Raw genomic sequence first — 14016 nt, forward strand, 5'->3', positions numbered from 1 at the left:
TCGGCCCTGGAAAGGACCTATTCGACCTCTTGGATGTTAATTTGGCAGCTCAGAGACAAATTCACTCCTTTGGACAATCTTCCTCATCAAGAAAGACCCCACTTAGCCCTTGGAAGAATTTAATTTAGTTAAGAAAAAATTATTTTTTGAAGTAAAACCCACAAGTACACAAAAGTACAAGTTGGCATGGACAAGGAAATTCGACCTCCTTGGACACATAAAAATACACCTCATGTCACATCATTTAGAGGATCATCATCCCTCATCTTTTTCTCTTGGAGGTTCAACTTCTTCTGAAAATTGCAGGTCTCTTTCACACATGCTAGTGACCAGTGTTGACTTTTTGGAGTTTGGGATTAGTTTGACTTGGTTTGGCTAGAGATTTTGCATTTGTTTTGGAGGCCAAAATATTTGGTAAGGAGGACAAAATTTTCTGGGTACTTTCACCTTGGTTGACTGCAAATCTACAACTAAGGTTTCATCAAACTTTGACTTTGACTTTGACCAAATTTTGAGTATTATTTTAACTACACTTCGACCAACATTCAAGGATGCACATTTTCGTTGTTGATCGAGCTGTTTTGGATGTCTCTTGACCATTTGGGACTACTGCAAGTATTGTTTATTTTGACTAGAATTTCAGATTTGACTTGTTGACCAGATTTGACTATTGGGCTCATCTTTTGGATATTGATTGGTTGGTTTTGTTGGTTAATCAAAGGTTTGACTTGACTCTCGATTGACGAATTGGAACATTGTAATCTCTCTACTAAACATTTGATGACTATCTAATAGAATAATTTGAAATGGTTTTCTCCCTTGTGGGTTATTTCCCTCGTCTTTGACCAAATATCATGTCTCTAGTTGTTAATCTTAGTTGTTTTATATTGAACATTGCATTTATTGTTCTATCTACATTGCTATTTGTCATTGGAAGATTAATTTTGTTTAAAAGTGATTGCTAATTAAAGAAATAATTGGCCTAAGTGATTGTACTAAGCATAGAGCGGTAGAAAATTAACATGGTGTCAACGCTGAGGTGAAGGAAATCCTAAGGAAACAAGAGATGAGCAATCATATTTGGAATAAGCTAAAGAATCCTATTTGACTTGGTCAAGATGTCTACCTCTTACTTCAAGGATACAGAGAAGTTGGGTGACTCATCAAACTTTGTTGCTTGGAAGATTAGGTTGGAAGTCATATTGAATGAAAATGATGTTTTGGAATATGGAAGGAAAAGTACTTGAGCCACCAGAAAATGCTCCTACTACTACCATGTCCAAATAAAAGAAAGGTGAGCTCAAAGCAAAGAAAATTCTTAATGATTCTTTGAAAGATCATTTGTTTACTTATGTTGGTAAAGTGAAGAAGTCTAAGGATATTTTTGATAAGCTAGTTAGGATGTATGAGGTCAAAAATTTGAATCACATCCTTTCCTTGAAGAATAAATTTAAGGACATCAAGATGAAGAAGGGGGAATCTGTGCAATCCTATGTCATGAGGATATCCCAATTAGGGATCAATTGCAGACTATTGGTGAGCCTATATTTGATAGAGAAATGGTGTTGGTCACTCCTCAAGGTATTCCTTCTTTGGGAAATATTCATTACTACTATATGCAAAAATGACAAGTTATCAAAATTTGATGAGCTCATTGGTAAGTGTACTCAAGAAGAAACCGCAATGATATCAAGAGGGAGAATTCAAAAGTATGAAGAAGGAGAGCTCTCTACATTTGATGCACAAGACAAGAAGAGAAAAAGAAGAGGGATACCATCTGGTTCAAGGAAGCTTGTCCTTGAATCAAAGGACTCCCATAGAAGAGGAAGGAGAATTGAATGCTTAAATTTCCATAGACATGTCCAATTTGCTTGAGATTGTCCAAAAGAGAGATACTACAAGATCCAACTACGACAACAATCGTGGCTTCAACAACAATAGGTTCAATGATAGAAGAAGAGGAGATGATCGAAGAATAAGAGATGATAGAAGAAGAAGAGATGCTCCTGATGATCGTGAAAAAGACAATCGTCCTCAAAATAAGTCAATGAACTCTAGGTATGGAATAAATGCAACTACTACTCAATCTGAATATATTCTTATTTCCGCTCTTTCTAGTTTATCTCCTCCAGATTTGTGTGATAGATGGTTGGTAGATAGTAGTGATGAAAACTTGACTAAAATGAGAGGGGGGGGGGGAGTGAATCAGTCTAGTATATTCATGGACATTAAAATTCTTTTCATTAAACTCCTTAACTGAAACATTACATGAGTATCTCAACAAATAATGACCAGTAAATTGAATATGTGAACAACAAGTAATAAGCAAACCAAAACATCACATCAACACATAATAACAACACATATTGACACCAAATATATGTGAAAACCCATAAAGGGAGAAAAGCATGATTTTATTATTGTTGTCATTGAAAGGCAAGCTCCTACTCCTTATTACATCTGATATTTTGTAGGCTCCAACCTACAGGAGGTTGCTACCTCAATTTTCTGCAAGTTGCAACATGCAAGGAAGCTCCAACTCCCATATGTTTTTTGTAGGCTACAACCCACAGGAGGTTCCTACCTCAATAGGCTCCAACCTGATGTTTATCAAGACAATACTTGAAAGGAGACTACAATCCCCTTATGCAAACAAGAAATAACAATGTGTTGGTTTGCCTAGTCATAAATTCTGCATATCTCCTTCTTCATTTTTTCCTCTTCTTCCCTTCAATTTTTTTTCACATTAGTTTTATATGTGCCAAGTAACTAATGCATAATACCTCAATCAAATCTCCCACATTATCCCACTCTCTAACCTCTTTGCTCTCCAACCTTGCACAAATTTATAAAATTAACTTTGATGGTCGTTCGCATTCCACCCACATGAATATGAAATGACAAGACTGTTGAAGAATCTAGGGCAATTAGGTATAGTAGGATTCTTCATTACTTGATAAAAATTTGTGGAGTCTTTTTACTTTTTATTGTTAGCTTAATATTCTTCTTCTTCTTATTAATGCATGTGAGTGTACTTCATCAAACTGCTACCAAAACATAAGAACAAGAACACAAGATGTTGGATCTCTCCCAGGGCCAAATCCTCCCTTCTTTTGAGAGCAAAACCCTTTGGTAAGTTTTCTCTTATTGAAGCTTCTTTCTTGATCAATGCCAAACTCTCGACCCTTGACTATGTTGAAAATAGTGTAACTAGGTTCAGTCTTCATAATATCAATGATGTAATTTTGTATCAAGAAATTTTTATATTTTTACTTGAGACATGGGTTTCATGCTCAAGAAGTTTCTTGGTCTAGTTGTGGCTCCAATTGAGAACCTTAGATGAGTCATGTAAAATGAAGACATTCATGTATTATTATTACACTTGTAAAAGTAATTGATGTAAGTCAAAATCCTTCTAAATCATCAATGAAATACTCCAACATGTACCCATAGAATTGATGCAAAGAAAACTGCTTGAAATAATTCTGGAAGCCTCTTATTATGTCGACCTAATCAAGGATCAAGTCAGCCTAATCAAGGGATCACATCGGCCTAGAGAAGAGGAGGCAAGTCTATATAAAGGCAGTGTTGATACCTCCTCAACACACATTCATTCTCACTCTTTTGATGAAGGAAAAGAAAAGTGAAAGGGTCGAAGATAAAGTAGCCGCAATGAATGAGGAAGTTTGTTCCCTCATCTGAGTTCATCATCATTTTGTTAACACGTGCGACATTCTGATTTGATATAGGGCATCACCTTATATAAATATGTTGTTGGGTTAAATGTCTGATCTAGCCGCAGTTTGAAGGTGGAAGCCATTGCCGAGGAGACCAAAGTCATCAAAAGGCTAGAAGAGACCTAACTCTCCTAGCACATCTGCCTATGTTTTGAAGTGAAAGGTTCTGTTCTCGTTGCCCTAGAACAGTCACTCCTTTGGCATCATGAAATCTCATATCAAGCTAAAATCAATAGTTTGTCATATGTATGATGGGTCTAGAAGAAGTGCGAGGATAAGAGGAGGCTAGATGAGCCTTTCCTAGACCATATTTGTTGTCTGTCATACTCTTGTTGCAGACCTTCTATACTATCCAGAATTGCAGAAAGAGACAAAGTGTTTGGGTACATGTTTGGAGGTATTGTCATTTGATGTTGAAGGCATTGTTGAGTCATAGTTTGGGTCTTGGAATTCCTTAATAAATATTCTATAAGAAAGAGTTCAAAGGGTTTTTCCTCACGATTTGGAGAGGTTTTTTCCCTGGCTTGGTGTGAATATCTTATGTACTTGTGCATTTTGATCTTCTTGTTTTGATAGCTGGTTGATGGTGATAACACATGTTAATAATAAGAAGCAAAATCTAAGGAAATAATATTACAAGCAGTTATCATAGTTAAGAGAAAGTGAATATTTAAACTGCCCTTAAATTTCTCAACATGGTATCAGAGGGTGGTTCTACAAAGGGCATGAAGAAGATAATCTCCCTCATGAAGAAATTGACTAGCCTCAGATCAGCTATGCCAAGTTTCATTGGTCTAAAGATCAAGAAAGTATGGTTTTATTTGATCTCCAAAATTGATAGATCTACAGAAGATGATGCCTTATTCTCTACACTCTCGGGCACATTCCAAGATGAGAACATTTGGTTAATAGACAATGGAGCTTCGAGACATATGACAGGACATCATCATCAAATCAAGACTCTCTCCAAGGGAAAGTGTTCTTATGTTGTGGAGCTTTGGGACAACAAAAATTGTCCGGTAAAAGGCATCGGATCTACCTCCATCAAGCTTGAAGACGGAAGCAACATTCATCTCAACAACATCCTTTATGTTCCAGGTCTGTGCAAAAATCTTATTTCTATTTCATCTTTAGAAGGAAAGGGTGATATAGTTGACTTTATAGATGGAAAGGTAGTTGTTTGGGCTAAAGATTCAAGCATTGAAAAGGCTAGAACCATTGGTGTCCGAGAAGGTAGATTATATAGATTGGCTTCTCCTATAAATCAAGCACTTGTTCATATTGAAATTAGTCCATGTGAATTATGGCATAGAAGATTGGGTCACCTTCACTTCAAAATTCTTCCAACCCTAAATTCCATAGTAAATGGAATCCCAAATCTCAAAGAAGAACATGAAGGTGTATGTAAGGGTTGTGCATTAGGAAAGATTGCAAAGAAACCATTTGGACATAGTACATCACGTGCTCAAGAGATACTTGATCTTATACACTCTGATGTTTGTGGTCCCATGACCAAATCTCTTGGAGGACATCTATACTATGTCACCTTCATAGATGACCACTCCAGGAAAACTTGGGTTTACCTTCTTAAATCCAAAGATGAGGTCTTTTCAAAATTTCAAGAATTCAAAGCTGAAGTGGAAAATCTCACAGAAAGAAAGAACAAGACTTTAAGATCTGACAACAGTGGAGAATACACTTCTAAGGAAATTATAGCCTTCTCCAAGGAGGCTAGGATTAAGAGGGAGCTCATAGTTCCATATAATCCACAACAGAATGGAGTAGTTGAAGGGAAGAACAGGGCCATAGAAGAAAGTTTCAAGGCAATGCTTCATGACCACGATCTATCGAAATTCCTATGGGGTGAAGCAATGAAGACTATTGTCTATAAATAGAAGTCCCCACAGGTATCTAAATAATCAAACTCCCGAAGTAGTTTTCTCTAGAAAGAAACCTACTGTGGACCATATCCAAATATTTGGATGTATGGTATATATCCACATTCCCAAGGACAAAAGGAAGAAGCTAGATCCAACAAGCAAGAAGGGGATATTTGTGGGATATAGTAACTCATCCAAGGCTTACAAAATCTACATCAAGGAAGGACATCAAATAGAGGTAAGCCGAGATGTAATCTTTGATGAAAATATTGCATTCAAAAAGTCAAAAGATATTTCATCCGATTCCGATGAAGAAGATCTTCCTATATTTGAGGAAGAAGTCAATAAATAAGAAGAAGATCCTCATCAAGAAGATGAAGGTCCTAACGAACCTATCACTATCCCTGAAAAGAGGAAGAGACCTAATTGGTTGACCTCCACACTTCAAGATGCTGAAAGACACCAGGAAAGTGGAAAATTTAGAGAAAGCAAGAAACCTAAAAGGTACTTTGGGTATGCAGCCTACATGTCAAAATTTATAGAAGATGAGCCATCCACATTTGAAGAAGCTTCCAAGCACTCTGAATGGAAGTCTGCCATGAATGAGGAATACCAATCTATATGAAGAATGGTGTTTGGGAAATTGTTCCTAGACCAAAAAACAAATCTGTGGTAACCTCGAAGTGGATTTACAAAATCAAGCATGTTATGGATGGGAGCATAGAAAAATACAAAGCCAGGTTTGTGGCCAACGTTTCTCTCAAGAAGAAGGAATTGAATACAAAGAAACCTTTGCTCCTACAAAAAGATATACAACCATTCGTTCACTGATTTCTCTGGCATCATCCATGAAGTGGAAAGTGGACATAAAGACTACATTTTTGAATGGAACCATAGATGGTAAGAATTCTACATTGAACAACCCTTGGGATTCGAAGTTAAGGTTAAAGAAGGTTATGTTTGCAGGTTTAAAAAGGCTTTGTATCGCCTCAAGAAAGCACCTAGAGCATGGTATGCCAGGATGGATGCTTATATGCAAAGACTAGGCTTTATCAAAAGTTCGGTTGATCCCAACCTCTACATGAAAGTAGTAAAAGATGAACCTGTCATCATCTTACTGTATGTAGATGATCTTCTACTAACTGGTGTAGAAGAACATATTCAAGAATGTAAGAAACATTTGACTACAAAATTCGATATGAAGGATCTCGGGTCCATGCACTATTATATGGGACTAGAAGTATGGCAAGAACCCAATGCGATTTATTTGGGTCAAGGGAAGTATGTAATTGAAATTCTCAAGAGGTTTGATATGAGGGAGTGCAAACCTATGACAACTTCTATGATTACAAACCTGAGACTGTTAAGAAACTCTTAATCCAGTCTGGTGGATCCCACAAGGTACAAGAAATTAATTGGATTCCTTATGTACCAAGTAAATAATCGTCCATATATATGTTTTGTAGTGAATGTTCTCAGTCAGTTACAGATGGAGCCCCATCATGATCATGGGGTAGTAGCCAAGCATATATTGAGATACTTGAGAGGAACTGTATATCACTACCTAAAATATGAGAAAGGAAAAGATGTAATCCTGACATGATTTACTGATTCCGATTGGGGAGGTAGCGAGAAGGATGGAGGGAGCACTACCGGAGGATGCTTCAGTCTAGGATCCTTGATGGTCTCTTGGATGAGCAAGAAGCAAGAGACAGTTGCCTTAAGCAGTGTTGAAGTTGAGTATGTTGCAGGATGTGAAGTCATCTGGGAAGCGGTCTAGTTGAGGAAATTGTTATCTAACTTGTTTGTAGGACCATTGGCCCCTACAACTATTTATTGTGATAATACCAGCTATATAAGATTGTCTGAGGACCCAGTGTTTCATGGGAAGACAAAGCACATTAATAACTGATATATCATTATATTCGGAAGTTGGTGCAAGATGGTGTGCTGAAGTTGGAGTATGTTCCCACTGATGAGCAGATTGCTGACATATTAACGAAATTGCTTCCGAACAAGAAGCTTGTGTATTTTAGAGATAATCTTGGTCTGGTTGATATGTTGTCCCTATTTGAGCGGGAAAGATAGAAACTACGTTTCTATCTTCCAAGAATGAAGAAGAAATGGAGGATTGAGTTATCATCTGGCATTCGACACTCTTTGAGGATGTGGTAGGGAATCCAAGATAAGAGTGGGCAAGAGGACTGATATTCTTGAGGGCTAGGAACCCAATATGAGAATAGTCCTAGTAGGGCATACTCGGAGAACACCCGGGTGGGTATGACCCTAAGAGGGACAATGACGAGTGTGTCTATAAGTCATTGGTCTCGCCAATATTGCCTTTTGATCTATTTGAGAGATAGAGTGGTTAGTCAAGGTCTTTCTATATGGAAACAATGTTGGTTGAAATGATGCTAGAACATATGGATAACTAATCCGACTCTTTGCTTATGAGAACTCTTGTATTGAGAATGTCCATGTACCATGTATATATGAATACCTCCCTAGTTAAGAGGGAGTGTTGAAAATAGTGTAACTAGGTTTGGTCTTCATAATATCAATGATGTAATTTTGTATCAAGAATTTTTTATATTTTTACTTGAGACATGGCTTTCATGCTCAAGAAGTTTCTTGGTCTAGTTGTGGCCCCAATTGAGAGCCTTAGATGAGTCATGTAAAATGAAGACAATCATGTATTATTATTACACTTTTAAATGTAATTGATGTAAGTCAAAATCCTTCTAGATCATCAATGAAATACTCCAACATGTACCCATGGAATTGATGCAAAGAAAAACGCTTGAAATAATTATGGAAGCCTCTTATTATGTCGGCCTAATCAAGGATCACATTGGCCTAATCAAGGATCACATCGGCCTAATCAAGGGATCATGTTAGCCTAGAGAAGAGGAGGAAATACTATATAAAGGTAGCGTTGATACCTCCTCAACACATATTCATTCTCACCCATTTCATGAAGGAAAAGCCAAGTGAAAGGGTCAAAGATAAAGAAGACGCAATCAATGAGGAAGTATGTTCCCTCATCCAATTTCATCATCTAGCTGTTCACATGTGTGACATTCTGATCTGATCTAAGGCATCACCTTATATAAGTATGTCATTGGGTTAAAGGTCTGATCTAGCTGCATTTTGAAGGTGGAAGCCATTACCAAGGAGATCGAAGTCATCAAAAGGATAGAAGAGCCCTAACTCTCCTAGCACATGTTCCTATGTTATGAAGCGAAAGGTTCTGTTCTTGCTTCCCTGGAAAAGTCACTCCTTTGGCATCACAAAATCTTAGATCAAGCTAAAATCAACAGTTTGTCATATGTATGATGGGTCTATGAGAAGTGCGAGGATAAGAGGAGGCTAGATGAGCCTTTCCTAGACCATATTTGCTGATTGTCATACTCTTGTTGCAGACTTTCTATACTTTCTAGAATTGCATAAAGAGACAAAGTGTTTGGATACATGTTGGAGGTATTATCATTTGATGTTGAAGTCATTGTTGAGTCATAGTTTGGGTCTTGGAATTCCTCAATAAAGATTATATAAGAAAGATTTCAAAGGGTTTTTCCTCTCACGATTTGGAGAGGATTTTGCCCTGGCTTGGTGCCAATATCTTGTGTACATGTGCATTTTGATCTTCTTGTTTTGATAGTTGGTTGATGATGATAACACATGTTAACAATAAGAAGCAGAATCTAAGGAAATAATATCACAAGCAGTTATCATAGTTAAGAGAAAGTGAATATTTAAATTCCCTTAAATCTCTCAACAGACTAGAAGATCCTCCAAGCACAAGTCAAGTCCTTCCTTTTCTCTACACTATGTTCCCCGACACTTTGTCTACCTCCTTCCAACACTTTGTTCCCCGACACTTCATTCTTCCTTCTACTGTAAGTAGATCTTCTAGGAGAGATACTTTTACTTAGTGATATCCTTCACCTAAGGATACTCATTCCTTCTCTAGATCATCTGAGTTCTTTCTTGATGTATGGTGGTAGGCTGAATGTGACAACACTGTAGCCCTAATCTTCGCAAGTGTGAAAGTTCATGTTGTAGTTATAGGGCTCCCTCTAACTTCTCTTGAGGTCCTTCTCTCTTCGCTTGGATAGGAGGCCTAGTAAGCCTAGTTTGAAGCCCAAACAATGATGGACGAGAAATCTTAATGTTGCTGTTGTAGTGATCGCAGTCAGCCCTTTTATTTCTCGCATGTGTGGCTGCATATTACCCTAAAACAATCCTTAATACTTAGGTTATCTTTCCTCCTTCTTCGCTGCTCTAGAGGCTCCCTTAAACTTGAATTTTCCACCGTTTATTAGGTTGCACTTGCTCGCTTATTTCAGAGATGATCTTCGCTATCTTTGGAGGAGTGGACAACCTCTATATATAGAGGAGTGTCCCTCGTTTAGGTCGACTTGTAGGTTGACTTGCTGCATTGAGGCCGACTTGACTTTTGTTGCTGCATAGGTGCTTTTAATGGTGCCATTTCTTCTTTTGATGGTGTCTTTGCTAGGAGGAGACTTGCCTTTGCTTTGAGGTGTCTTATTCGACTCTTATACATAAATATACATAATGTAACATGCCCTTAAGGTATTCAACATAATTCTTTTGTCTCTTTGACTTTCCTATAACACTTTGACATGTGTTAGACCTACTTCAATGAGAAAGAAACTCATTGACATATATTATAAAAATAATATTTCTTTTCTTGAATAAATACAAATATCAAAAGTACATTTATGAAGACCAAACCTAGTTACATTTCCTTCAACACTCCCTCTTAACTAGGGAGGTATTCATAAAACATTACAAAGTGTTTGGCTATTATCAATCTTTGAAGAATTCACATAAGAGAAACCGGATTAGCAATCCATTTGTATAACATCATATCAATCAACATTGTCATAGTGCAAGGCCTTGACTAACAACTCCATCTCTTCATGAGATCATGAGCTACAATGCTGGTAAGACCAATTATTTATATACACCTTCATCATTGTCTCTCAAGAAAAATACCAACACGGGTGTTTCACTGAGTATGACCTTATAGGATTGTTCTTATCTTGGGTTCCCAGCCCTCAAAGAATACTGGTCCTCTTTCCTACTCTTGTCTTGGATTCCCTACACATCCTCAAAGAGTATCGAATGCCAGATGATTAACCAATAATCCCATTATTTCTTCCCAAGTGAAGACAAGAATGTTGTTTCTATCTTGTGTCTAAATTTCCATTCATGGCCTTCATCTAGACTTACGGTTGTTAGTCCTAGTCTAGTGCATGACCCATGAGATGGAAAAACACAAATGGCATGCCTTTGTAACCAGGGGTGATCCAAAACTCCCTCTTGATCAGGGACTTGTTAGAGCCCCCTCTTAACTATGGACTCTTTCATTCATCAACAAATTCTTCTTTTGGGGTCTTTCAGCTGCTTGATCTCCTTCCTTTCTTTGATGGCATGAAGTATTTTTTCAATCTTCTTCTAGGTAGGGCACCATCCATCAATCACTTTCCTCCCTGGTTTGTCATGTCATTGCTTCCTTCGTGGAAAGTGGCTTTCTTGTCATATATCAAGTTTTCTTGTCATTTGGCTACTCCTTTTTCATATGTCCATGCTTTGGAACACATTTCTCATGGATGCTTCATCGTACTTACTTGTTTACATGCTTCGACCTAGTATCCCATCATGACTTCATCCTGATATTTCTTCAACATTGCTTTTCTTTTGTTGGATGACTTCTTCATCACGACATATTTGTAGAGTAGGATCAGTTATCTGCATATTTCATATCTCCAAGGCCTTCATAGGTGTTAAGGGTCCTTCCTTCCTTTGTCATATTTGTCCTGCCTTCTTTCGAGAGATATCTTCAAAGTATTTCTGTCAGATAGTGATTCTTTGTGATCATGGTGTTCTTCACATGCTTGATCTCTTTCTTCATTTGCGTCTTCTTAGATAGATAGGTCAACCATCTTATGCTTCCTGTGAGAACATTCCTTTATTGCGTGCTTCCTGGACTCGTCATCATTTCTTCTTGCTTCTTAGTTAGCAATCTTATAATGCTTATGTGAGCATATTCTTTTGTTGACCTTCATTGCAATGTAGTACATGCCTTTGAGCATGTCCTTGGTGAAAGAGACTGTTTCATACTTGATCATGTTGTAGAACTATTCCCATGACTCAATAATATACAAATGATAACATGCCTTAAACTTTGATGCATACATACCTCATCTTGATTCTCCTTTGATCATCTTAGCTTAATTTGGTTTTCCTTGGTGTGGCCCTTATTGCTTCATCTTAGATTGCCTGCATATCATCCTTTTCTTGAATCCCATGAATGAGATTCCTAATGAGACATCTTCTTTGGTTTATGAACCTTCTTTTGAAGATTCCATCATAGGATCTTAAAGACCCTTGCCTTGCAAATGTTTCCTTTCTTTTGATGATGGAGATTCTAAGATTCTTAATCATGATCAATCTTCTTTTATCATGGATGAGGTCCTATACTAGGTATGCTCCTTCTACATGAATATCTTGAGCTATGTTCATCATGCTCCTATATTCTAGAAGATATTTCTAACCATGCACTTTGTTTTTATTATAAGTGCTACTTCTTCTTGAGTATCTAGAACTCTATGTACTGCATGCTTCTAGATTCTAGAAGATGTTTCTAGGCATGCAATTTTATTTATTCCTACATGCTCCTATCCTACTCAAAAACTTGAAAGAAGACTTGAAGTAAATAGTTTGACTTAGTCATAGTAGAGATTCGAAGGATATTCCTTCTTTTTCTTCTTTTCTTCTTCTTTCACCTCTTGAGTCATGTGAGCTTCTTCCCTCTTTCTTTTGTTGTTGTTGTCCTTATTAATCTTAGGACAATTCCTTTTGTAGTGTCCATATTCTTGGCATCTAAAACATTGGATTTTGGACATGTCTTTGTTGTTTGTTATTTGTGGACCAAATTTGCCAAATTTTCCCTTTCTCTTGGCCATGGTAGCAAATGCTTGCTCCTTTGATCCCACATATTCCTTTTCTTTAAGTATGGCTTCCTCTGTCCTGCATAGAGACCACATTTCACTGAGTTTGTTGCTTCCTTATTGGCATATATGCTTGATGTGAAGTTGCCCCAATCCTTAGGTAGAGCATTGAGTACTACAGTTTTCATCTCTCTGTCAGACATGACTTCCCCAAGCTCTTGAAGTTGATATCTCATTTCAGAGATTTTCATGAAGTAGGGAGCTATTCCTTCCTTTTTTATCTTCATCTTGTATAGTTCATTCCTTAGAGATATTACTTCTCCGGTTGTGGATACCGAGAATAGATCTAATAGATTATCATAAATTTCTTTTGATGTTTAAAATTTGGAGACATAAGGAATGACAAAGTCTTTGATTGATTCTATTAGAATCCTTTGAGCTCTTGTCTCATCCTTATTGTACTTAGCTAAGGTTTGAGTTTGTTTCTTAGCAGGGATAGTGATATTCCTTGAGAAGTAAATCAATCCTCTTCTTCCATGCTAGAATGTTATTGGTACCTACCAATTTATTGCTTTCCTTGCAAAAAGACATTGATGTATATTCAGAAGGGGACATATACTTACTTGATATATTTTGAGATGTAGTGGATTTTCTTTCTCCTTGAAGACTTGATGGCTTTCCTTCCTTGATGTTATTCAAGTTTCCTTCTCCAAGTCGACTTGCTTGATGATGATATTTGCTTGATGACTTGTAGCTTGATGTAGGTCTTGCTTCAATCTACTCTTCTTTGTAGGTGCTTTTATGTAGGGTTCTTCTTCATTATGTAGTCTTCCTTGGTGAATGATAGGTGATAGGCCTTATTTTCCTTGAGTAGATTTGGCTTGATGCTTCAACCTTGTAGATGACTTTCTTGATGAGTGTTCTTGAGTTACCCTTTCCTTGATGTGTCATTTTAGCTCTCATCCCATGTTGAAGAATCTAGGGCAATTAGGTATAGTATGATTCTTCATTACTTGATAACAATCTGTGGAGTATTTTTACTTTTTATTGTTATCTTAGTCTTCTTCTTCTTATTGTTAATGCATGTGAGTGTACTTCATCAAACTACTACCAAAACATAAGAACAAGAACACAAGATGTTGGCTCTCTGCCAGGACCAAAACCTCTCTTCTCTTGAAAGGAAAACCCTTCGGTAAAATTTCTCTTATTGAAGCTTCTTTCTTGATCAATGCTAAACCCTAGACCCTTGACTAGAAGATCCTCCAAGAACAACTCAAGTCCTTCCTTTTCTCTGCACTATGTTCCTTGACACTTTGTCTACAACACTTCGTCCTTCTTCCGACACTTCGTTCTTCCTTCTACTGTAAGTAGATCTTCTAGGATAGATACTTTTACTTAGTGATATCCTTCACCTAAGGA

The sequence above is a fragment of the Pinus tabuliformis genome, chromosome 3_2 (assembly GCF_031772625.1).
Source record: "Pinus tabuliformis cultivar Carrire ecotype Pingquan chromosome 3_2, CPIR1, whole genome shotgun sequence".
In the NCBI taxonomy this organism is placed as follows: Eukaryota; Viridiplantae; Streptophyta; class Pinopsida; order Pinales; family Pinaceae; genus Pinus; species Pinus tabuliformis.